At 39.5% G+C, this 24,590-nt stretch overlaps 1 protein-coding gene and 1 long non-coding RNA gene across 16 annotated transcripts in view; one reads left to right on the top strand and one right to left on the bottom strand.

Annotated features, from left to right (window-relative positions):
- Positions 1–22,912, top strand: part of LOC311299395 — a 538,425-nt gene extending 515,513 nt beyond the window's left edge. The window contains exon 2 of the long non-coding RNA XR_014629113.1: positions 21,389–22,912. This is a non-coding gene — a long non-coding RNA (uncharacterized lncRNA). The remainder of the gene's footprint in view (positions 1–21,388) is intronic.
- thrb (thyroid hormone receptor beta) overlaps positions 1–24,590 on the bottom strand; it is a 443,394-nt gene that overhangs the window by 277,053 nt on the left and 141,751 nt on the right. The gene's annotated exons all lie outside the window — the stretch shown is intronic.

Below are 24,590 nucleotides of genomic sequence, written 5' to 3'. Positions count from 1 at the left end.
TTAACTGATCTTGATGAAACTTCAGCAGTGTGTTCGTGGTAAGAGGCCGATCAGATAGTTGTAACTATTGTGAGTCAAAGTTATAGCGCCACCAACTGGCAGCAGGAAGTGTGTCACTTTCAAAATGTTTTTGACAGTTAGTTTTACCCACAATTACAAAAATCAGTACGTATATTGGTCTCATTGAGCCGGACAACTTTCTAATTTACAGTCATTAGCTCCGACCAACAGGAAGTCAGATATTTTGGTTTGAATGTGGATTTCTTTGCAAAATCAGCGTCTGAATTTTTACCCACTCCTCTTAAGTGGTTTATTTTATTCCCACCAAACTTTTTCAACATGATGAAAATACATCAAGATGCTAAATTGTGAACAGATAATAAACATCTCAAACGGTTTTGCTATGGCGAGGGATTAAAGTAATGTCAAAAAAGGAAACACTAAAAACCTCATATCTTCTAAAAATGTAATTATACACCATTTATTTCTATATAAAATTATACATATATTACAACTAAACCCATTTTATTCTTTTTTTTTAAAGAATTTTATTCTAATTTTATTCTAAGTTTAAAAACACTAATAATAATAAAAAAATCACTTGACTCAAAAACTCGTACACTTATAAACTCATCAATTTATACACATAAACTCTAAACTCATAAACTCTGAGTGTGTGTGTGTGTGTGTGTGTGTCTGAGTGAGTGTGTGAGTGAGGTAGTCTGAGTGAGTGTGTGTGTGTGTGTGTGTGTGTGTGTGTGTGTGTGTGTGTGTGTGTGTGTGTGTGTGTGTGTGTGTGTGTGTGTGTGTGTGTATCTAACTTATTTATCTATCTATCATAAACTTCAAACTACTTTAAACTACTTTAAACTTCAAACCACTTTAAACTTCTTAAGTTTAATGCTTCCAGCTCCCAAGCAACTCCATAGCAACCAAACTTGAGTACCCTAGCAACCTATACCTATACCAACCTAGCAACCTTTTGTAAGACCTATATCTCTGTATCAGAACATCGTATAGAGATGAGGTTTGGCTCTTTTGACTCATGCTAGCAAACAGCACTTCCAACATGCTACACATGCTAGCAGTGAATAGCTACATGCTAATAGCGATTAGTTAAGTGTTAAATCATGCCAAGATCATGCTAAGAACTCTATAAAAACCCCATAGTAACCATCTGTGATAACTACCAACCACCTAGTAACACCATATCAACTGCCCTGAATACCTTAGCAACCGCCTAACAACACCATAACAACCACCCAGAACACCCTAGCAACCACCTAGCAACCACCCAGAATACCTTAGCAACCGCCTAGCAACCATCCAGAACATCCTAGCAACCACCCAAAATACCCTAGAGACCACCCAAAATATCCTAGCAACCACCCAGAATACCCTAGCAACCACCCAGAATACCTTAGCAACCGCATAGCAACACCATAGCAACCACCCATAACACCCTAGCAACCGCCTAGCAACCACCCAGAACACCCTAGCAACCACCCAAAACACCCTAGCAACCGCCTAGCAACCACCCAAAAGACCCTAGCAACCACCAAAAATATCATAGCAACCACCCAAAACATCCTAGCAACCACCCAGAACACCCTATCAACCGCCTAGCAACCACCCAGAATACCTTAGCAACCGCCTAGCAACACCATAGCGACCACCCATAACATCCTAGCAACTGCCTAGCAAACGTTCTGGTCCAAACTTTCTCAAGCCAACTTAAAGTTTGTCTCGACGAACTTTCGCATCTAGTTAAGTTGGCTTGAGAGAGCCAACTTACTGAAATCCTATTTAAACGTATTATTATTAAGTTGGCTTGAGAAAGCCAACTTACTATGGAGCTTAAAATATGACAATATGATTTGAATTTGAATTGTGTAAATTTGAATTATTTACAAGTGAAATCTAACAAAATTGAATTTTAGGTGGTAGTTTAAATAGTTCTGAATTTGATTTTTTTAAACGAACATTGAACATTTGAAATTTAACAAATTGAAATGTTTTTATGGCTGAATTTTATAGACATGTATTTTCAAACAGCTAGTTTTTTTTTGTTCTGAATTCGTATACTGCAAATATTCAGTTTAAAAAAATACAGATTCAAGTTTTCAAGATGAAGAAATTCGGAACTTCAAATTCAGTTTTCTAAAATTCAAGTTCAAAAATTCAAGTTCAAAAATTCAGATCTTACAGAAAGTAGGTCACAGGTCATCCACAGGGAAGAGTAAAGGATCTCAGATAAGTCGAACACAGCATTTTGGCTGCAGTGCAGTAGCTTTCTGCCGCAAACGCGGTGGTGCTTCAAGAGAATCCATGTATCTTTCGTTCAGTCGTTTTTTTATTTAATATTAAGAGTAGAAAAATGAGAAAACAGCTTGAGTATTAGATTTCTAATATTCTAGTAGCCTAATAATAGTCCGCTGCAGCAGTTGCACGGAGCTTACAAAACGCGTGTATTGCAACTATAGGCTACATTTAATTTTCTCATCAAACAACTAGACTAACGAATAGCTCGGTACAACAGCAGAGCCTAGAAAGGGCTTTTTCTCTGTGTAGACCAGTTGGTCTGAAACGGTCGCGCATCTCTCATTCAGTCAAAAGTTTTCATATTTGCAATGTAACATGTGGATGCTAACTATTAATATAAAGAAGGCTTCATACTTCAGTCGAGTCCCAAAATACACGTAGCCTATAGGCTAAATCAGCGTCTTCACAGCAAGGGAAATGTTTGGAATAACACGTAGGACTGTGTGCGGCACAGCTTGCCCTTTATATTGTACAACAGACCAATTAAATTAGGCAGAATAACTTTTTATATGTTTGGTTGACTGTGTTTTATTTTGATAATGAGCAGTCTGCGATATGAAGCAACGCCAGAACTGATAGCCTAATATGTTGTGTGAGAGCGCGATGCGCGAGCGCCATCACTTGGATTTGTTCCACTGCTGGGAAATAACTTAATACTCTGTTATTTATAGTCATACAGATAATATGACATCATCTGAAACAGTAAAATGTATTATTTTTAGCGCGTCTCTGTCTCTTTAGATCTTTCTGGCGCTCACCAAAAATGAACCAAAATACAGAGAATAGCCTTCTTGGCGCGCCTACTTTTGAAAGTCAACATTTAGATTATTTAATGTTAAATGCATTATATATGCCCGAGTCACTTTGGAATAAATCACAGCATGTTTCATGATAAAACGTGACTTAGCCTATACAGTCCGGAAATAGGTTATAGCAAATTCAGACCAACTGCTGGTCTACACAGAGAAAAAGCCCTTAGGCTCTTCTGTTGTACCGAGCTATTCGTTAGTCTAGTTGTTTGATGAGAAAATTAAATGTAGCCTATAGTTGCAATACACGCGTTTTGTAAGCTCCGTGCAACTGCTGCAGCGGACTATTATTAGGCTACTAGAATATTAGAAATCTAATACTCAAGCTGTTTTCTCATTTTTCTACTCTTAATATTAAATAAAAAAACGACTGAACGAAAGATACATGGATTCTCTTGAAGCACCACCGCGTTTGCGGCAGAAAGCTACTGCACTGCAGCCAAAATGCTGTGTTCGACTTATCTGAGATCCTTTACTCTTCCCTGTGGATGACCTGTGACCTACTTTCTGTAAGATCTGAATTTTTTAACTTGAATTTTTGAACTTGAATTTTAGAAAACTGAATTTGAAGTTCCGAATTTCTTCATCTTGAAAACTTGAATCTGTATTTTTTTAAACTGAATATTTGCAGTATACGAATTCAGAACAAAAAAAACTAGCTGTTTGAAAATACATGTCTATAAAATTCAGCCATAAAAACATTTCAATTTGTTAAATTTCAAATGTTTAACTCTACATACTCCAAACTCGGCTCAGACACTCAAACTGTTCTGACTCGCGTTGCTTTATCTTTTCAGACTGATCGGACTTACGGTTTTCCTACAAATGACGATCAAAACTCGGAAAAACTCCCATTGACTTACAATGGGGAGTTCTAAAAAATTCAAATCCAGATTCAAACTCACCAACCGACAAAAATTTAAATCTAAACACCTTGAAGACTAAACCAAACTGCCGTTCTATATATATTAGCCAATGAAACTCATTTAAACTAATAAACTCTAATCTCATACATTTATAAACTAATTAACTTAAATTTAATAGCTAATTAACTAATAAACTCATGAATTCATAGACTTATGAACTCTTAAACTCATAAATTAATAAACTCTGAACTCTAAACTCATTTAAACTTATAAACTCTAAACTCAAAAACTCGTACACTTATAAACTCTAAACTCATAAACTCTGAGTGTGTGTGTGTGTGTGTCTGAGTCATAGACTGTAAAAAAATATGGACGACGCCCCTTCGCTCTCTTCCATTGATGAGAACTGAAGCCGCCAGAGTCCCGATATGGCGCTGACATATTGGAACTTGAGTCTGCGCAGTAGCGATCTCGGGACCAGACCTGCGCAGTCGTGAGCAGGAAGTAAAGCCGCGAGATCAACGCTCCGCCCTCACTCTCGAAGAACGCACGCAGGGAGAGTGGATTCTGCACACTTTTTTACAAATTGATTGCAGTTAGACAAGAGGCTTGTTAAAATATAGTAAATACAATCTCCTCAGTCCTCCGAAGATACCGAAAAAATGTCCGTTGGTGCTTCAGTGACTACTTCGCTCAGAGGACCTGTCAATCACAGCTGTCAATCATGACGTTACACCACCGCATCACGTAACTAACTAAAAGCCAACTTATTTTTGAAACGGACACTTGAACTTACATCAGCGTGATAAAAATGACAGCAAATGAAATAAACCACCTTTGGAAAAAAGATATTTGAAGTGTAATTTAATTGTTTAGTTGGTCTCACGTCCCGTTGAATAACACGGGGAGGCGGGACTTATAACCTATACTAGGACCAGTCACCGGGGGGCGATCGAGACGTTTTGGCTTCACTTTTGAGGGCTTGTGCGGCACGCTTGGTCTGAGTGAGTGTGTGAGCGAGGTAGTCTGAGTGTGTGTGTGTGTGTGTGTGTGTTTGTGTGTATCTATCTAACTTATTTATATATCTATCATAAACTTCAAACTACTTTAAACTACTTTAAACTTCAAACCACTTTAAACTTCTTTAGTTTAATGCTTCCAGCTCCCAAGCAACTCCATAGCAACCAAACTTGAGTACCCTAGCAACCGTTTTGCAAGACCTATATCTCTGTATCAGAACATCGTATAGAGATGAGTTTTGGCTCTTTTGACTCATGCTAGCAAACAGCACTTCCAACATGCTACACATGCTAGCAGTGAATAGCTACATGCTAATAGCAATTAGTTAAGTGTTGAATCATGCCAAGATCATGCTAAGAACTCTATAAAAACTCCATAGTAACCATCTGTGACAACTACCAACCACCTAGTAACACCATATCAACCGCCCTGAATACCATAGCAACCACCCAGAACACCCTAGCAACCACCCAAAATACCCTAGCAACCACCCAAAAGACCATAGCAACCACCCAAAATATCCTAGCAACCACCCAAAATACCCTAGCAACTGCCTAACAACCACCCAGAACACCCTAGCAACCACCCAAAATACCTTAGAACACCCTAGCAACACCATAGCAACCACCCAGAACACCCTAGCAACCACCCAAAATACCTTAGAACACCATAGCAACACCATAGCAACCACTCAGAACACCCTAGCAACCACCCAAAATACCTTAGGACACCCTAGCAACACCATAGCAACCACTCAGAACACCCTAGCAAACACCCAAAATACCTTAGAACACCCTAGCAACACCATAGCAACCACTCAGAACACCCTAGCAACTGCCTAACAACCACCCAGAACACCCTAGCAACCACCCAAAATACCTTAGAACACCCTAGCAACACCATAGCAACCACCCAGAACACCCTAGCAACCACCCAAAATACCTTAGAACACCATAGCAACACCATAGCAACCACTCAGAACACCCTAGCAACCACCCAAAATACCTTAGGACACCCTAGCAACACCATAGCAACCACTCAGAACACCCTAGCAACTGCCTAACAACCACCCAGAACACCCTAGCAACCACCCAAAATACCTTAGAACACCCTAGCAACACCATAGCAACCACTCAGAACACCGTAGCAACTGCCTAACAACCACCCAGAACACCCTAGCAACCACCCAAAATACCTTAGAACACCCTAGCAACACCCTAGCAACCACCCAAAATACCTTAGAACACCCTAGCTACACCATAGCAACCACCCAGAACACCCTAGCAACCACCCAAAATACCTTAGAACACCCTAGCAACACCATAGCAACCACCCAGAACACCCTAGCAACCACCCAAAATACCTTAGGACACCCTAGCAACACCATAGCAACCACTCAGAACACCGTAGCAACTGCCTAACAACCACCCAGAACACTCTAGCAACCACCCAAAATACCCTAGCAACCACCCAAAACAGCCTAGCAACCACCCAAAATATCCTAGCAACCGCCTAGCAACCACCCAGAACACCCTAGCAACCACCCAAAAGACCCTAGCAACCACCCAAAACACCCTAGCAACCGCCTAGCAACCACCCAGAACACCCTAGCAACCACCCAAAATACCCTAGCAACTGCCTAGCAACACCATAGCAACCAAATATAACACCCTAGCAACTGCCTAGCAACCACCCAGAACACCCTAGCAACCACCCAAAAGACCCTAGCAACCGCCTAGCAACCACCCAAAAGACCCTAGCAACCCCCAAAATATCCTAGCAACCACCCAAAAGACCCTAGCAACCGCCTAGCAACCACCCAAAATACCCTAGCAACCACCCAAAATATCCTAGCAACCGCCTAGCAACCACCCAAAATATCCTAGCAACCGCCTAGCAACCACCCAAAACACCCTAGCAACCACCCAAAAACCCTAGCAACCGCCTAGCAACCACCCAAAAGACCCTAGCAACCGCCTAGCAACCACCCAAAACACCCTAGCAACCACCCAGAATACCCTAGCAACCGCCTAGCAACCACCCAAAATACCCTAGCAACCGCCTAGCAACACCATAGCGACCACCCATAACATCCTAGCAACCGCCTAGCAAAAAACGTTCTGGTCCAAACTTTCTCAAGCCAACTTAAAGTTTGTCTCGACGAACTTTCGCATCTAGTTATTATTATTATTATTCTTCTTACTAAAAAATCTGACTCAAACTCCTCCTAGAGCTTTAACTCTACATACTCCAAAATCGGCTCAGACACTCAAACAGATCTGACTCGGTGTGCTCTATCTTTTCAGACTGATCGGACTTACGGTTTTCCTAAAAATGACGATCAAAACTCGGAAAAACTCCCATTGACTTACATTGGGGAGTTCTAAAAAATTCAAATCCAGATTCAAACCCACCAACCGACAAAAATTCAAATCTAAACACCTTGAAGACTAAACCAAACTGCCGTTCTATATATATTAGCCAATGAAACTAATTTAAACTAATCAACTCTAATCTCATACACTTATAAACTAATTAACTTAAATTTAATAACTAATTAACTAATAAACTCATGAATTCATAGACTTATGAACTCTTAAACTCATAAATTAATAAACTCTGAACTCTTAAACTCATTTAAACTTTTATAAACTCTAAACTCATAAACTCATACACTTATAAACTCATCAATTTATACACTTATAAACTCTAAACTCATAAACTCTGAGAGTGTGTGTGTGTGTCTGAGGCCATGTCCACACTAATACGTTTTCGTTTGAAAACGCATCTTTTTCTCTCCGTTTTGGCCTTCCGTCCACACTGAGACGGCGTTTTTATTAAGGAAAACGAAGCTTTTTGAAAACGCACTCCAAAGCGTATACATTTGAAAACGCCGTTTTTGCGTTGTAGTGTGGACTGTGAAACCGGAGAGATTTAAAAACGATGACGTAATTTTAGTCATGTGACGCATATTGTACCAATAGGTATTCACGTTTATACCAGTATTGTGCCTGTTATGTGCTATTCACTTTCACACTATTGCTAAAAATATTCTACATTGCACACTCTTCATATCACAGTCCTGCAAAGATGACAGAATTTACTCACATTTGCTGTCCTGCGGTAATACATGAGAACAGTCGCGTTTTAGACCAAACATATGGTGTCTGCGTGCGACCTGGACGCATCAGTGAATGGTGAGATATTTTACTAAATAAAATTATCCTGTCAGAAGAATTGCGCGATAACTTTATTATTTATTTTTCCATCTGAATCATATCAGTGAGCGTTTGTGGGGTTTTACACATGCGCAATAAAGGTGAATTTCGCGTTTTCAGGCGTTTTTCAAAAGTTTCTCATCCACACTGAAACGTCCGAAAACGCTTGAAAACGCTAGTGTGGACGGAGAGCGTTTATAAACGAAAACGCCGTTTTCAAATGTATCCGGATTAATGTAGACGTAGCCTGAGTGAGTGTGTGAGCGAGGTAGTCTGAGTGAGTGTGTGTGTGTGTGTGTGTGTGTGTGTGTGTGTGTGTATCTATATAACTTATTTATCTATCTATCTCTCTCATAAACTTCAAACTACTTTAAACTTTAAACCAATTTAAACTTCTTAAGTTTAAAGCTCCCAGCTCCCAAGCAACTCCATAGCAACCAAACTTGAGTACCCTAGCAACCGTTTTGCAAGACCTATATCTCTGTATCAGAACATCGTACAGAGATGAGGTTTGGCTCTTTTGACTCATGCTAGCAAACAGCACTTCCAACATGCTACACATGCTAGCAGTGAATAGCTACATGCTAATAGCAATTAGTTAAGTGTTAAATCATGCCAAGATCATGCTAAGAACTCTATAAAAACTCCATAGTAACCATCTGTGACAACTACCAACCACCTAGTAACACCATATCAACCGCCCTGAATACCATAGCAACCACCCAAAAGACCCTAGCAACCGCCTAGCAACCACCCAGAACACCCTAGCAACCACCCAAAAGACCCTAGCAACCACCCAAAAGACCCTAGCAACCGCCTAGCAACCACCCAAAAGACCCTAGCAACCACCCAAAAGACCCTAGCAACCGCCTAGCAACCACCCAAAACACCCTAGCAACCACCCAAAACACCCTAGCAACCGCCTAGCAACCACCCAAAAGACCCTAGCAACCACCCAGAATACCCTAGCAACCACCCAAAACAGCCTAGCAACCACCCAGAACACCCTGGCCACCACCTAGCAACCACCCAGAATACCTTAGCAATGCCTAGCAACACCATAGCAACCACCCAGAACACCCTAGCAACTGCCTAGCAACCACCCAGAACACCCTAGCAACCACCCAAAATACCTTAGCAACTGCCTAGCAACACCATAGCAACCACCCATAACACCCTAGCAACTGCCTAGCAACCACCCAGAACACCCTAGCAACCACCCAAAATACCCTAGCAACCGCCTAGCAACCACCCAAAACACCCTAGCAACCACCCAAAACACCCTAGCAACCGCCTAGCAACCACCCAAAAGACCCTAGCAACCACCCAAAAGACCCTAGCAACCACCCAAAATATCCTAGCAACCACCCAGAACACCCTAGCAACCACCTAGCAACCGCCTAGCAACCACACAAAAGACCCTAGCAACCACGTAGCAACCACCCAAAACACCCTAGCAACCACCCAAAATACCCTAGCAACCGCCTAGCAACCACCCAGAATACCTTAGCAACCGCCTAGCAACACCATAGCGAGCACCCATAACATCCTAACAACCGCCTAGCAAAAAACTTTCCGGTCCAAACTTTCTCAAGCCAACTTAAAGTTTGTCTCGATGAACTTTCGCATCTAGTTATTATTATTATTCTGACCCTAAAAATTTACAACTCAAACTCCTCTTAGAGCTTTAACTCTATATACTCCAAACTCGGCTCAGACACTCAAACTGATCTGACTCGGTATGCTCTATCTTTTCAGACTGATCGGACTTACGGTTTTCCTAAAAATGACGATCAAAACTCGAAAAAACTCATTCAAAAACTCCCATTGACTTACATTGGGGAGTTCTAAAAAATTCAAACCGACAAAAATTTAAATCTAAACACCTTGAAGACTAAACCAAACTGCCGTTCTATATACTATATGAGCCATTGAGACTCATTTAAACTAATAAACTCTAAACTATAAACACTTATGAACTAATTAACTTATAAACTCATGAATTCATAAACTTATGAACTCTTAAACTCATAAATTAATAAACTCTGAACTCTTAATCTCATTTAAACTTATAAACTCTAAACTGATTTAAACTTATAAACTCAAAACTCAAGAACTCATACACTTATAAACTCATCAATTTATACAGTTATAAACTCTAAACTCAGACACACACTGAGTTTATGAGTGAGTGTGTGAGCGAGTTAGTGTGTGTGTGTGTGTGTGTGTGTGTGTGTGTGTGTGTGTGTGTCTATCTAACTTATTTATCTATCTGTCAAACTTCAAACTACTGTAAACTACTGTAAACTTCAAACCACTATAAACTTCTTAAGTTTAAATCTTCCAGCTCCCAAGCAACTCCATAGCAACCAAACTCGAGTACCCTAGCAACCGTTTTGTAAGACCTATATCTCTGTATCAGAACATCGTATAGAGATGAGGTTTGGCTCTTTTGACTCATGCTAGCAAACAGCACTTCCAACATACTACACATGCTAGCAGTGAATAGCTACATGCTAATAGTGATTAGTTACGTGCTAAATCATGCCAAGATCATGCTAAGAACTCTATAAAAACTCCATAGTAACCATCTGTGACAACTACCAGCCACCTATTAACACCATATCAACCGCCCTGAATACCTTAGCAACCGCCTAGCAACACCATAGCAACCACCCATAACACCCTAGCAACCGCCTATCAACCACCCAGAACAGCCTAGCAACCACCTATAACACCCTAGCAACCGCCTAGCAACCACCCAGAAGACCCTAGCAACCACCCAAAACATCCTAGCAACCGCCTAGCAACCACCCAAAACACCCTAGCAACCACCCAGAACACCCTAGCAACCACCCAAAACACCCTAGCAACCACCCATAATACCCTAGCAACCACCCAAAAACCCTAGCAACTGCCTAGCAACCACCCAAAAGACCCTAGCAACCACCAAAAACACCCTAGCAACCACCAAGAATACCCTAGCAACCGCCTAGCAACCACCCAAAACACCCTAGCAACCACTCAAAATATCCTAGCAACCGCCTAGCAACCACCCAAAACACCCTAGCAACCACCCAAAATACCCTAGCAACCGCCTAGCAACCACCCAAAACACCCTAGCAACCACCCAAAATATCCAAGCAACCACCCAAAAGACCCTAGCAACCGCCTAGCAACCACCCAAAAGACCCTAGCAACCACCCAAAACACCCTAGCAACCACCCAAAAACCCTAGCAACCGCCTAGCAACCACCCAAAAGACCCTAGCAACTGCCTAGCAACCACCCAAAAGACCCTAGCAACCACCCAAAATATCCTAGCAACCACCCAAAACACCCTAGCAACCACCCAAAACACCCTAGCAACCACCCAAAACACCCTAGCAACCACCCAGAATACCCTAGCAACCACCCAAAAACCCTAGCAGCCGCCTAGCAACCACCCAAAAGACCCTAGCAACCACCCAGAATACCCTAGCAACCGCCTAGCAACCACCCAAAATATCCTAGCAACCGCCCAAAACACCCTAGCAACCACCCAGAATACCCTAGCAACCACCCAAAAACCCTAGCAACCGCCTAGCAACCACCCAAAAGACCCTAGCAACCGCCTAGCAACCACCCAAAACACCCTAGCAACCACCCAGAATACCCTAGCAACCGCCTAGCAACCACCCAAAATACCCTAGCAACCGCCTAGCAACACCATAGCGACCACCCATAACATCCTAGCAACCGCCTAGCAAAAAACGTTCTGGTCCAAAATTTCTCAAGCCAACTTAAAGTTTGTCTCGACGAACTTTCGCATCTAGTTATTCTTCTTCTTCTGCCCCCAAAAATTTACAACTCAAACTCCTCCTAGAGCTTTAACTCTACATACTCCAAACTCGGCTCAAACACTCAGACTGTTCTGACTCGGTATGCTATATCTTTTCAGATTGATCGGACTCACGGTTTTCCTACAAATGACGATCAAAACTCGGAAAAAAACATTTGAATTAAAATTGCGGAATGTTCAGGTTTTTTAAACTGCCAAACTGCCAAAAATTCAAATTTAAATCCCTTGAAACCCTAAACTAAATCAAACTGCCAAAAATTCTAATCTAAACTCCTTGAAACCCTAGATTAAATCAAACTGCCATTCTATATAATATAAAAGCCATTGAGACTAATTTAAACTAATAAACTCATCTATCTATCTACTTCAAACTATTTTAAACTTCAAACTACTTTAAACTTCAAACTAAATTAAACTTTAAAATAATTTAAACTTTTTAAACGTCAAACTTATATAAACTTTAAGAAAATTTAAACTTCAAACTACTAAATGTACTTCATTTTAACTTATAAACTCTAAACGCATATAAACCGAGTGTGTAAGTCTTATCGAGTTAGTGTGTGTGTTTGTGTGTGTGTGTGTGTGTGTGTGTGTGTGTGTTTGTGTAACTGCCTAGAACACCATAGCAACCACTGAGAACACCCTAGCAACCGCCTACCAACCACCCAGAACACCCTAGCAACCACCCAAAATACCTTTGCAACCATCTAGCAACCACCCAGGACACCATAGCAACCACCCAGAACACCCTAGCAACCACCCAGAACACCCTAGCAACCACCCAGAATACCCTAGCAACCACTCAGAACACCCTAGCAACTGCCTAACAGCCACCCAGAAAACCTTAACAACCACCCAAAATACCTTAGAACACCCTAGCAACACCATAGCAACCACTCAGAACACCCTAGCAACTGCCTAACAACCACCCAGAACACCCTAGCAACCACCCAAAATACCTTTGCAACCACCTAGCAACCACCCAGGACACCATAGCAACCACCCAGAACACCCTAGCAACCACCGAGAATACCCTAGCAACCACTCAGAACACCCTAGCAACTGCCTAACAGCCACCCAGAAAACCTTAACAACCACCCAAAATACCTTAGAACACCCTAGCAACACCATAGCAACCACTCAGAACACCCTAGCAACTGCCTAACAACCACCCAGAACACCCTAGCAACCACCCAAAATACCTTAGAACACCCTAGCAACACCATAGCAACCACTCAGAACACTATAGCAACTGCCTAACAACCACCCAGAACACCCTAGCAACCACCCAAAATACATTAGAACACCCTAGCAACACCATAGCAACCACCCAGAACACCCTAGCGACCAGCCAAAATACCTTAGAAAACCCTAGTAACACCATAGCAATCACTCAGAACACCCTAGCAACCACCCAAAATACCTTAGGACACCCTAGCAACACCATAGCAACCACTCAGAACACCCTAGCAACTGCCGAACAACCACCCAGAACACCCTAGCAACCACCCAAAATACCTTAGAACACTCTAGCAACACCATAGCAACCACCCAGAACACCCTAGCAACCACCCAAAATACATTAGAACACCATAGCAACACCATAGCAACCATTCAGAACACCCTAGCAACCACCCAAACTACCTTAGGACGCCCTAGCAACACTATAGCAACCACTCAGAACACCCTAGCAACCACCCAAAATACCATAGGACACCCTAGCAACACCATAGCAACCACTCAGAACACCGTAGCAACGGCCTAACAACCACCCAGAACACCCTAGCAACCACCCAAAATACCTTAGCAACCACCCATAACACCCTAGCAACCGCCTAGCAACCACCCATAACACCCTGGCAACCGCCTAACACCCTAGCAACCGCCTAGCAACCACCCAAAATACCCGACGAACTTTTGCATCTAGTTAAGTTGGCTTGAGAAAGCCAACTTACTGATATTGTACTTAAACTTATTATTAAGTTGGCTTGAGAAAGCCAACTTACTGATATTGTACTTAAACTTATTATTATTATTCTTCTGTGAAAAACTGTTGACTCAAACTCGTCCTAGAGCTTTAACTCTACATACTCCAAATTCAGCTCAGACACTCAAACTGATCTGAAGTTAGTTGCTATATCTTTTCAGACTGATCAGACTTACGGTTTTCCTACAAATGACGATCAAAACTCGGAAAAACTCCCATTGACTTACATTGGGGAGTTCTAAAAAATTCAAATCCAGATTCAAACTCACCAACCAACAAAAATTCAAATCTAAACACCTTGAAGACTAAACCAAACTGCCGTTCTATATATATTAGCCAATGAAACTAATTTATTAGGCTACTAGAATATTAGAAATCTAATACTCAAGCTGTTTTCTCATTTTTCTACTCTTAATATTAAATAAAAAAACGACTGAACGAAAGATACATGGATTCTCTTGAAGCACCACCGCGTTTGCGGCAGAAAGCTACTGCACTGCAGCCAAAATGCTGTGTTCGACTTATCTGAGATCCTTTACTCTTCCCTGTGGATGACCTGTGACCTACTTTCTGTAAGATCTGAATTTTTTAACTTGAATTTTTGAACTTGAATTTTAGAAAACTGAATTTGAAGTTCCGAATTTCTTCATCTTGAAAACTTGAATCTGTATTTTTTTAAACTGAATATTTGCAGTATACGAATTCAGAACAAAAAAAACTAGCTGTTTGAAAATACATGTCTATAAAATTCTGCCATAAAAACATTTCAATTTGTTAAATTTCAAATGTTCAATGTTCGTTTAAAAAAATCAAATTCAGAACTATTTAAACTACCACCTAAAATTCAATTTTGTTAGATTTCACTTGTAAATAATTCAAATTTACACAATTCAAATTCAAATCATATTGTCATATTTTAAGCTCCATAACTTACTGAAATCCTATTTAAACTTATTAAGTTGGCTTGAGAAATCCAACTTACTGATATTGTACTTAAACTTATTATTAAGTTGGCTTGAGAAAGCCAACTTACTGATATTGTACTTAAACTTATTATTATTATTCTTCTGTGAAAAACTGTTGACTTAAACTCGTCCTAGAGCTTTAACTCTACATACTCCAAACTCGGCTCAGACACTCAAACTGATCTGAAGTTAGTTGCTATATCTTTTCAGACTGATCAGACTTACGGTTTTCCTACAAATGACGATCAAAACTCGGAAAAACTCCCATTGACTTACATTGGGGAGTTCTAAAAAATTCAAATCCAGATTCAAACTCACCAACCAACAAAAATTCAAATCTAAACACCTTGAAGACTAAACCAAACTGCCGTTCTATATATATTAGCCAATGAAACTAATTTAAACTAATCAACTCTAATCTCATACACTTATAAACTAATTAACTTAAATTTAATAACTAATTAACTAATAAACTCATGAATTCATAGACTTATGAACTCTTAAACTCATAAATTAATAAACTCTGAACTCTAAACTCATTTAAACTTATAAACTCTAAACTCAAAAACTCGTACACTTATAAACTCTAAACTCATAAACTCTGAGTGAGTGTGTGTGTGTGTGTGTGTGTGTGTGTGTGTGTGTCTGAGTGAGTGTGTGAGCGAGGTAGTCTGAGTGTGTGTGTGTGTGTGTGTGTGTGTGTATGTGTGTGTGTGTGTGTGTGTGTGTGTGTGTGTGTGTGTGTGTGTGTATCTATCTAACTTATTTATATATCTATCATAAACTTCAAACTACTTTAAACTACTTTAAACTTCAAACCACTTTAAACTTCTTAAGTTTACTGCTTCCAGCTCCCAAGCAACTCCATAGCAACCAAACTTGAGTACCCTAGCAACCGTTTTGCAAGACCTATATCTCTATATCAGAACATCGTATAGAGATGAGTTTTGGCTCCCAACATGCTACACATGCTAGCAGTGAATAGCTACATGCTAATAGCGATTAGTTAAGTGTTAAATCATGCCAAGATCATGCTAAGAACTCTATAAAAACTCCATAGTAACCATCTGTGACAACTACCAACCGCCTAGCAACACCATAGCAACCACCAAGAACATCCTAGCAACTGCCTAGCAACCACCCAGAATACCCTAGCAACCACCTAGCAACCACCAAGGAGACTTTAGCAACCCACTAGAAACACCCTAGCAACTTTTTAACTTTAAACTACTTTAAACTTTAAACTACTTTAAACTTCAAACTAATTTAAACTTCAAACTACTTTAAACTAATTTAAACTTTTAACTAATTTAAACTTTAAACTAATTTAAACTTTAAACTAAATAAAACTTCAAACTAAATTAAACTAAATTAAACTTCAAACTTTCTGGTCCAAACTTTCTCAAGCCAACTTAAAGTTTGTCTCGACGAACTTTTTAATCTAGTTCAAACTGCCGTTCTATATACTATATGAGCCATTGAGACTCAATTAAACTAATAAACTCATCTATCTATCTACTTCAAACTATTTTAAACTTTAAACTACTTTAAACTTCAAACTAATATAAACTTCAAACTAATATAAACTTTAAACTACTTTAAACTTCAAACTAAATTAAACTTCAAACTAATTTAAACTTTAAACTAATTTAAACTTCAAACTACTAAATTCACTATAAACTCTAAACTCATGCACTTATATACTAATTAACTCATGAATTCATAGACTTATTAACTCTTAAATTCATAAATTAATAGACTCTGAACTCTTAAACTCATTTAAACGTATAAACTCTAAACTCATTTAAACTTATAAACTCAAAACTCAAAAACTCGTAAACTACTTTAAACTTCAAACCACTTTAAACTTCTTAAGTTTAAAGCTTCCAACTCCCAAGCAACTCCATAGCAACCAAACTTGAGTACCCTAGCAACCGTTTTGAAAGACCTATATCTCTGTATCAGAACATCGTATAGAGATGAGGTTTGGCTCTTTTGACTCATGCTAGCAAACAGCACTTCCAACATGTTACACATGCTAGCAGTGAATAGTTACATGCTAATAGCGATTAGTTAAATGCTAAATCATGCCAAGATCATGCTAAGAACTCTATAAAGACTCCATAGTAACCATCTGTGACAACTACCAACCACCTAGTAACACCATAGCAACCGCCCAGAACACCCTAGCAACCGCCTAGCAACCACCCAGAATACCTTAGCAACAGCCTAGCAACAGCATAGCAACCACCCAGAATACTCTAGCAACCGCCTAGCAACACCATAGCAACCGCCTAGCAACCACCCAAAACACCCTGGCAACCACCTAGCAACACCCTAGCAACCACCCAAAATACCTTAGCAACCGCCTAGCAACCACCCAGAACACCCTAGCAACCGCCTAGCAACCACCCAAAATACCTTAGCAACCGCCTAGCAACACCCTAGCAACCACCCAAAATACCCTAGCAACCGCTTAGCAACACCCTAGCAACCATCCAGAACACCCTAGCAACCACCCAAAATACCCTAGCAACCACCTAGCAACACCCTAGCAACCCCCCATAACACCCTAGCAACCGCCAAGCAATCACCAAAAATATCCTAGCAACCGCCTAGCAACCACCCAGAACACTCTAGCAACCGCCTAGCAACACCATAGCAACCCCCCAGAACACCCTAGCAACCGCCTAGCAACACCCTAGCAACCACCCAAAATACCTTAGCAACCGCCTAGCAACACCATAGCGACCACCCAGAACACCCTAGCAACCGCCTAGCAACCACCCAAAATACCTTAGCAACACCCTAGCAACCATCCAACATACCCTAGCAACCGCTTAGCAACACCCTAGCAACCATCCAAAACACCCTAGCAACCACCCAAAATACCCTAGCAACCACCTAGCAACCACCCAAAACATCCTAGTAACCACCCATAACACCCTAGCAACCACCTAGCAACCACCCAGAACACCCTAGCAACCCCCCAAATACCCTAGGAACCACCCAAAAGACCCTAGCAACCACCGAAAATATCCTAGCAACCGTCTAGCAACCACCCAGAACACCCTAGCAACCGCCTAGCAACACCATAGTGACCACCCATAACATCCTAGCAACCGCCTAGCAAAAAACTTTCTGGTCCAAACTTTCTCAAGCCAACTTAAAGTTTGTCTCGACGAACTTTCTCATCTAGTTATTATTATTGTTCTTAGACTAAATTTCTCCACGTAACTCCTCCTAAACTGTTCAAGCTACAACCACTAAACTCAGACTAGACCTTCAAACTGTTCTGACTCGAGTTGCTTCATCTATTTAGACTGATCAGACTTACTGTTTTCCTAAAATTGCTGATAAAAACGTGGAAAAATCCCATAGACTTTCATTGCGGAATGTTCAAATTGAGGCAAGACTATTCAAACTTCAACTGTATAAATTCAAATTTTGACAGTTGGAGAGGTCATTAGACTCCATCAGCTGCCATTCTATGTACTATTTCTTATTCATTGAAACTCATTTAAGCTTTCTTTCTTTCTTTCTTTCTTTCTTTCTTTCTTTCTTTCTTTCTTTCTTTCTTTCTTTCTTTCTTTCTTTCTTTCTTTCTAACTAATCTATCTATCTATCTATCTATCTATCTATCTATCTATCTATCTTATATTTCTTTCTTTCTTTCTAACTCCAAACTAAATTCAAATTTTGACAGTTGGAGAGGCTCATTAGACTCTATTAGCTGCCATTCTATGTACTATTTCTAATACATCAAGACTCATTTTCCATTCTATCTAATATTTCTAAACTGAAAACCTTCAAACTTCAAACTTTTAAAACTGCTAAACTAAAACTTAAACTAAACTAATTAAAACTAAAAACCTTCAAACTTTTCAAACCTTCAAACTTCAAGCTTTTAAAAATTCTTCAAACTTTGGTATTAAAGGGGTCATATGGTACATGCACTTTGTTGCAAGTTGATTGTACTGAAATGTGTGTTGGCAGTACCTGTACACAACCATCTTAAAATGATAAAAATCCATCCAGTGTTTTTTTTTATCTCCATATGTTTTCCCCTCTCTCAAATCAAGCCGTTCGACCGTGTGACGTCACACGGTCGGACGCCCCTCCCGCGATTGTTGATTGACAGCAGCGTTTCAACACAGACCCGCCCTCGCTCGTGAGCGGGCTGTCAATCATAGTCCGCGGACCGGCGCAGTCATTGTTGATACTGGAGCACTGTCTATGAGCAGAATGGCGTCTAAGCGATTGTGGTGTTCTGTTTTTATGTGTTATAACGAACACAGCAGTCATGTTGATGTTCCTAAATCCGAACCGCTGAAGACACAGTGGCTGAGTGTGTTTTCGAAGGGAATATTCCCCACGATCAACGTCATGCTTTCATGTTTGCGCGAATCATTTCACACACCAGACTGCTTTACAAACGGGGCTCAGTAACCTTATAAATCTGGTTTTGCTCTGCTCCTGAAAAAAGGATCGGTACCAACTATTCGTGTTCCTGCTGCACCTCCAGAATAACTGAAGTGAGTGTAATGTTTTATTAACCTTTATATTAATATTTATATTAATCTTTGCAAATCGCTTGCACGCTTCACGATGAATTCGGCTGTTTACACTCAGGGTACATAATCCCATGTTTATAATGAACAACGCGTAGATAGATTATGGTTCAACGCGTTATGGTTATTGTGTTATTATTTCAAACGATGTACACACAGAACAGAGGGGCGGGGTGAGCAAAGCTCATTATCATTTAAAGACACATGCACTTAAAAGGCGTGCTGAGTTTTATTCAAGTAAAATGAGTGTTTTCTTACAATACTAATGAGAATTTTTAATTAAAGTATATTACAAACTTTTAATTTAGACCCTAAACAAGAATCATATTAGCTTGTACAAAAATGGCATTATATGACCCCTTTAACAATCTTTCTTTCTTTCGTTCGTTCTTTCTTTCTTTCTAACTTTATCTATCTATCTATCTATCTATACACTAAACTTCAAGCTTTTAAAACTTCTTAAAACTTTGGTACAAACTATCTTTCTTTCTTTCTTTCTATCTATATTTCTTTCTTTCTTTCTTTCTAACTTTATCTATCTATCTATCTATCTATCTATCTATCTATCTTTCTTTCTTTCTTTCTTTCTAACTTTATCTATCTATACACTAAACTTCAAGCTTTTAAAACTTCTTCAAACTTTGGTACAAACTATCTTTCTTTCTATCTATCTATATTTCTTTCTTTCTTTCTAACTTTATCTATCTATCTATCTATCTATCTATCTATCTATCTATCTATCTATCTATCTATCTATCTATCTATTTATCTATCTTTCTTTCTTTCTTTCTTTCTAACTTTATCTATCTATACACTAAACTTCAAGCTTTTAAAACTTATTCAAACTTTGGTACAAACTATCTTTCTTTCTTTTTATATATCTATATTTCTTTCTTTCTAACTTTATCTATCTATCTATCTATCTATCTATCTATCTATACACTACTTTAAACTTTGGTACAAACTATCTTTCTTTCTCCCTCTTTCTTTCTTTCTTTCTTTCTTTCTTTCTTTCTTTCTTTCTTTCTTTCTCTCTCTCTCTCTCTCTCTCTCTCGCTCTCTTTCTTTCTAACTAATAGGCCTATTTCACAAAATGGCGACCGAGACCGGAAGTAGTGTGGCGATACTTCCGGTCGCGCCGCCGCCCGCTACCATTGCCATTCATTCTCAAAATGGACTGTGCACAGCTTGTTTTCTCTGTCATTAATATATCTGACAAAAGTAAGAATAGCAGATGTTGTCCGTTTTGTTGATAGTTTTCAGAGAGCTGTGACAAGATCGAAATTGGACAAAGGTTACAAATTATTCTTGACGTTTGCTTACATAAAAAAAAAGTTCCATTCATTTAAATGGCACGGCACTTGATGACTAAGCTCACACTTACTATAGCTAAACAAAATAAATAAATAAATTGAAATGATGTCTGATTGTAGGCTATGTTTGAAATCTAGTGGCTTTTGTTAAAATGTCATGTTATTAAGTGTTAGTTTGTCCCGGAGATTGCAGCAATCTTCCACTAGTGACTAGATTATGGCTCATTTTTCATGTTACCACCATGAATGAAACTAAGAATTGTACATCTTTACAGTGAATTTGACCTAAAGTTGCTAGTAGGTCTAATAATGAAATTAAGGCAAATAATTAGACTAAAAACATGAATGAAGTGAGTGATATTACATGTTTTAAAAAATCATGATGTTACAAAATCACATTTTACTGTCGGGTTCCCTTATGAAAAGAAAATATATTTCCCTATATATGAATGATCAATATGTTAAATGGTTTAACAGTATATTATGAAAATATACAGAATAATATACAGTGGCGGATTTAGCAAATCGGGGGCCCAAGGCGAAGGTAGGCTATGGGCCCCTCCCCTCCCCATCCAATCTTTAAAAGAGAACGAAAAAAAGATGTAGTGACTGAATGGTGGATAGGCAGGTAAAGCTATACGGGGAGAGGAGAAAGAAACGTCCCCTTTAAACCCTGCATACACTTCTTTACTCCTAACAGAAACATGTTACAATGTTTACATGGTACAATTTCTGGTAAGCAAGGTTTTTTTTGTTAGTTTTTTTGGCAAATTTCACCATTTCGATTCAATTCTTGTGATTTGATTCAATATTGACTAATTTGGATAAATATTAGGTAACGTTTTACAAGGCAGGCGTTACTTTTTCTCAAAAAAAAAAAAAAAGAAGCCCTATCAGCTGGTATAATTTAAGGTTAAAATAAGTAAATTATAGTACACATATTTAGCCAAATACTCTCTATAGCTCTTTTTTTTCTAGCCAATTAAATGGCTTTCCTGGGGTAAATGTTATGTGACGATTGTTCTCCAGCTGTTTTACCTCTTTCCGCGGTTGAAAAACACTTATTGATCGATATTATGAATGAGGAATATACATTTCGGTAAGTTATACGGTATCTTTCAACATTGTTAATTCGTGTTTATTTACTATTGGGTAGTTTTTAGAATTAGACCAGTTCACGTGCCGCTATAGGAATCTGTCATGTCACATTAAAATGGCAAAACGGTATTTATTGTTTGAATTTCGTAATAGTATTGACAGAATCTGAGAGCTGAGATTTTTTTAAATATCATGATTCATAAACTGCTCAGTTTTGTCTGTCGGTCTCTGTGTCCTCTTTGCTTCACGATTTTTGTCTGTGCGTTGGACATTGTTGTTCCTGATCTGTATCCCCAACAGTAGCCGTAAAAAAGTTTGTCATCTTTGGCAGCGTTCCCAAATACTTATCAGCGTCTTTTCACTTTTTTTATTTTATTTGAGCGGCTTGGGTAACTTCGAAACGTAAAATTTTCGCGTTTAGACTCGTCTTGCTCTGGGGATCAATTGCTCTATTTCCCAGTCCTCCTGTTACTTTGGTTGTTTATCTTTCGCGCCGCGCACTTTTTCGGACTTTTTGCTTTCCTCCCGCTTCCTCCTTTTTTCAGCACCGCTTGGGTAGCTTAGCTTCGCTTCATTTTTACTCTGTCTACTACTCTATACACTCTGTCTGTCAATCACTTCTTTTTCTCCGTCAGTTTTTTGGCACAGCCTTGTCACTTTCGCAGTTGCGCAGTAAAAGTAAGATAATGGAATAGTCCAATGTAGTGAGGCGGGGGGGCCCCCTCCTGTCTGCGACACTAATGATTGATGCCATTTTTCGCAAATGGAGTTTTAGAAACATATAAAAATAAAATAAAATAAATTAAGCATAAGGTAATAGGGCATTTTGGGGGCCCCTAGGTAGCTCGGGGCCCAAGGCAATTGCCGACCTTTGCCTAATGGTAAAGTCCGCCCCTGATAATATATTGTGTTAATATTACAATATATTGAATAATACATAACGAATTTTCATACATTTAAAAAGGTGAGACATATATTTACTAATATATCATAATGTATGTAATTTTATATTCAGTAATACACTTCATAATATATACAGGGATTAAAGTTCTCAGTCGCTACGAGAGTATACGACGGATTTCCGTCAATACCAGGGTCCTTATGTCTTAAATTAACTGTTCATAATTTTAATGCTGTAAATATGCTTACATTTCTCAAATAGTGTAATAAATGTCTTAATTTTAGTTTGAATGGGAAAGACGAGGGGCCCTATTTTAACGATCTGAAACGCAAGTGTCAAAGCGCAAAGCGCAAGTAACTTTGTGGGCGGGTCTCGGCGCTGTTGCTATTTTCCCGGCGGGATAAATGACTCTTGCGCCCGATGCAAATCTAAAAGGGGTTGGTCTGAAGTAGCTTCATTATTCATAGGTGTGGGTTTGGGCGTAACGTGAAATAAACCAATCAGAGCGACATCTCACATTCCCTTTAAGAGCAGGCGCGCTTGTTCTAAAGCGGATTCCTATTATAACGGCGGATTTGCCAGGCGCACGCCAGGAGCGGATCACAGCCGAGGAGACCGACGTCCTCGTCACGGCCGTAAAACACAGAGAAGTGACATTGGGGATGGAGAAACAAACACACCCAAATTAGCTTCGGTTAAACAGGCGTATGATAATTTGGGCGTATGATTAAATGTGTAAGCTAGATTTATGCCTATTTTATTTTCACATCTTCATGGACACAACAATGATTTCCCTCGTGTATTAATATGAATAAATGAATGAAATCTTTATTTCGAACAATTAAAAAATAAATTAAACCAAAGACAGCAACACATTAAATATCCATCAATAAAAATAAAACAAAATCAAGAAAAACAAAACCTTTTTTTTTTTTTTTTTTTTTCATAATAATCACACTGTTCGAAAAGGGATACGTAGAAGCCCTAGGCTTATCAAGACCTACAAGACCTAATATTTTTCCTAGTAATAATGTATGATTTGCAAAAATGAAAACGGCTGCTTCTGTGTAGATGAGAGCATCAAATTGTAATGTGCGTTGTGCACACGCTACATTGATTATGGCCAAGCATGCGCCCTTAAAATAGCATGAATAACATGCGCAACGCGCCACTGACTTTAGACTAGGTTTTTCCTGGTCACTGGCGGAATTGTTTTCTAAACCTGCAAAATAGCATGAGGGAACGTTTGCGCCGGAACACGCCTCCTCTTTGCGCTGAACCGCCCCGGGGAGCGCAAGTGTATTTGCTAGTTAACCGACGTGCTTCTGTGGAGGGAAAAGTCCGCTTTGCGCGGGTGCAAAATAGGAATGATACATGCGTCAGTGTACAAAGTCAATTGCGCTGGGTGCAAGATAGGGCCCGAGGTGTAGGCTATTCACCCTGCTTAGGGGGATGTGATCAAAGCCTGGAGTGGAGCAAAAGCACGTTCCTCTCTCCACTCTAAGCTTTCTGTTATCACTCCTGATCCACTCCAGGTTTTCCAGTCCCGCTCACGGAAAAACTGCTCCGTGTTCACTCATTTTTAAGAAAGTTACAGAAAACAACTTCTACAAACAATTTTAATTTGCCAACAGTTAATAATAATAAATAAAAGTGCATGACGTGCAAATCAGATAACAA

The sequence above is a fragment of the Rutilus rutilus genome (genome assembly GCF_951802725.1).
Source record: "Rutilus rutilus genome assembly, chromosome: 11".
Classification (NCBI taxonomy): Eukaryota; Metazoa; Chordata; class Actinopteri; order Cypriniformes; family Leuciscidae; genus Rutilus; species Rutilus rutilus.
Note: the sequence above shows the minus strand (reverse complement) of the source record. Positions and strands in the feature narration are given on the sequence as shown.